General features: G+C 47.6%; 1 protein-coding gene across 1 annotated transcript in view; it reads right to left on the bottom strand.

The window, feature by feature from the left end:
• Window positions 1–3,170, bottom strand: part of PITPNA (phosphatidylinositol transfer protein alpha) — a 43,859-nt gene that overhangs the window by 24,247 nt on the left and 16,442 nt on the right. The gene's annotated exons all lie outside the window — the stretch shown is intronic.

The following is a 3,170-nucleotide window of genomic DNA, read 5'->3' as shown; positions in this document are numbered from 1 at the left end:
TGAGATGGAGTTTCGCTGTTGTTGCTCAGGCTGGAGTGCAAAGGTGTACTCTCAGCTCACCGCAACCTCTGCCTCCCGGGTTCAATTCTCCTGCCTCAGCCTCCTGAGTGGCTGGGATTAAAGGCATGTGCCACTATGCTGAGCTAATTTTTTGTATTTTTGGTAGAGATGGGGTTTCTCCATGTTGGTCAGGCTGGTCTCGAACTTGCAACCTCAGGTAATCCATCCACTCCAGCCTCCCAAAGTGCTGGGATTACAGGCATGAGCCACCACCCCTGGCCCTAATGAGGCATTTAAAAAGTATGGCAGGGCTGGGTACAGTGGCTCATGCTGAGAGGTGGAGGTGGGTAGATCACCTGATGTCAGGAGTTTGAGACCAGCCTGGCCAACATGGTGAAACCCCATCTCTACTAAATATACAAAAGTTAGCTGGGCATGGTCGTGGGTGCCTGTAGTCCCAGCTACTCAGAAGGCTGAGGTAGGAGAACTGCTTGAACGCGGGAGGCGGAGGTTGCAGTAAGCTGAGATCACACCACACCTCAAAAAATAAAAAATAAATAAATAAATAAAAGCATGGCTTAGTGATACTGTATCGAGCTGAGGGCTATGGCTCCAGGGAGAGAAGGAAGGAGAAACAAACTTTCTTTTCCTTTTCCCACTTTCATTCATTCACAGACCAACTCCGATCTGACCCTCTCCTCACTTTCCAATGCATCAGCTTCCACGGAAAAGAGCAAGGGAAACAAGCTAAGAGAACAGCAAGTCTGATAACTACTAGGGTATTCCCAGTGTGTTTTCATTCCACTCAGAATAAGGAGAAAAAGCCTCCCAAAAGGCACAGGGCATTTTACTTCATGCTTCTTTATCTAGCTTACTTCAAACTTTGATCTACTGAGGCCAAGCTAGGACATCTCAGCTGATACCCTCTCCCCCATCAGCCCCCAGAGGGAAGTGGAAAGCAGCCTTCCTTGCCTGTCTGTCTCTCTTATTTTAAAAGAGCAAGTGTCTAACTGAACAGATCTAAGATTCAACATATCCATTCTGTGTGAAGTCGTATCCTGAATGCAAGGTCAGCCCCCTCTGAAGAAAGGAGGCATGCGTATATGCCTCATGATTTCCCTCTACTCCCTGTCTTCATGAAATATTTAGAAATTATATTTTTCCAGTGGAGCTCCAGTGGTGCAATCGGTTAGCACATGGAACTGATACAGAAATTATGTTTTTCTTTTTCTTCTGGCCAAGGATCAACATGTGAGCTAACATTTAGCGTGCAGAAAGATGCCTGTGTCAGCTGCAGTCCTCTCCCCAGAATTACACAGAGAACAGTGGCATCTCTCAGTTGGCACAAGTTGTGTACCCAGAACCCTGTCCTGGGCAGGGAGGTGTGCACGCTGTCTGCTGGCCTCCTTTATGCCAAGTTGCTACGGTTCTTGCAACGCATGCTCACTCTCACCGCAACTCTCTCAGACAAGAAAATCCACCTTTGGCCCCAGATCAGACACACCCAGCCACGCAGCATACTGCCTTTTAAGAACACATACGCATGCCTCATTTCCAAGAACTTAACTTAGGGAGTAGGATGTCTGCATTTTCAGCTACAGCAATAAAGCTCTAAAAGTTACACACCCCAGATCCCACCAATGTCTGTGCATCTCCTGATACAAGGTCCTTGAACCTGTGAAGGCCACTGAGGGTTGGAAAGAACAATGACCCCGTGTTCCGGATTTCAGTCATTCCCAAAGTCCAGTCCACAGGATAAGGGTGATATGCGTCACAGAAGGATCACATCCTCATCAGATAGACTCTAGGGAGGGCCAGGTCCAACAAATAAAGCAGGTGAAGGAGTTCAGGTAAGCAGAGGCTGCAGGGAGGACCCACTGCCCAACACTGTCCACACCCCCACATGGAGGCTGGCAGTAGGAAAGCTCACCTACCTCAGACAAGTTCCAGGGGACCTCTTGGGACCCTCCAGGGTTTGAATCAGAACCAGTTTAGGCCCTCCCAAGAGGTCTATTCCTAGGTGGCCCTGGAAACCTAGGAATCTTGGAAAGCTAAGAATCTGAATCACTGAAAAGAAATTCAAGAATGTCTGGACTAGAACAGAAAAGTTCTCTGTGGAGGTTCAAATCTTTCCTCTCCTTTCCAGAAACTCTATGCAGGAGACTGGCCGAGATTAAGGAAATAATTCCATCCCTATCCTCAACTACACAACACACTGTTCCAGTATAAGCCACATTTCATTCATATGATAGAATACTATGCACCTACTACAAATTAAAAAAAAAAATACTAGACACCCTAGTGACAGGGAAAATGTTCTCCATTCGATGAAGAAAAATTAGAAATTTAGGCCAGGCACGGTGGTTCATGCCTATAATCCCACCACTTTGTGAGGCCAAGGTGGGGAGCACTGCTTGAGCCCAGGAGTTAAAGACCAGCCTGTGCAACACGGTGAGACCACATCACTCCAAAAAAAAAAAAAAAAAAAAAAAAACTAGCCAGGCATGATGGTACACACCTACAGTCCCAGCTATTTGGGAAGCTGAGGTGGAAGGATCACTTGTGCCTGGGAGGTTAAGGCTGCAATGAGCTGTGACTGTGCCAGTACACATCAGCCTGAACAACAGGGTGAAATCCTGTCACACACACACACACGCAATGAAAAAATTAGTAGTCATAATAGTAATCCCAGGATTTGGGGAGGCAGAAGGGGGTGGATCACTTGAAATCAAGAGTTTGAGACCAGCCTGGCCAACATGGTAAAACCCTGTCTCTACTAAAAATACAAAAGGTAGCTGGGCGTGGTGGCATGTCATTCCAGCTACTTGTGTGGCTGAGGCACAAGAATCGCTTGAACCCAGGAGGCAGAGGTTGCAGTGAGCTGAGATGGCACCACTGCACTCCAGCCTGGGCAACAAGAGCCAGGCTCCATCTCAAAACAAAACAAAACAAAACAAAAAACAACCAACCAAACAAAAAAGGCTCGGCGCAGTGGCTCACGCCTACAATCCCAGCACTTTGGGAGGCCAAGACAGGCAGATCACCTGAGACTGGGAGTTCGAGACCAGCCTGACCAACACAGAGAAACCCCATCTCTACTAAAAATACAAAATTAGCCAGGTGTGGTGGTGCACACCTGTAATCACAGCTACTCGGGAGGCTGAGGCAGG

This window comes from Cebus imitator, unplaced genomic scaffold (assembly GCF_001604975.1).
Source record: "Cebus imitator isolate Cc_AM_T3 unplaced genomic scaffold, Cebus_imitator-1.0 Scaffold136, whole genome shotgun sequence".
Lineage (NCBI taxonomy): Eukaryota > Metazoa > Chordata > Mammalia > Primates > Cebidae > Cebus > Cebus imitator.
Note: the sequence above shows the minus strand (reverse complement) of the source record. Positions and strands in the feature narration are given on the sequence as shown.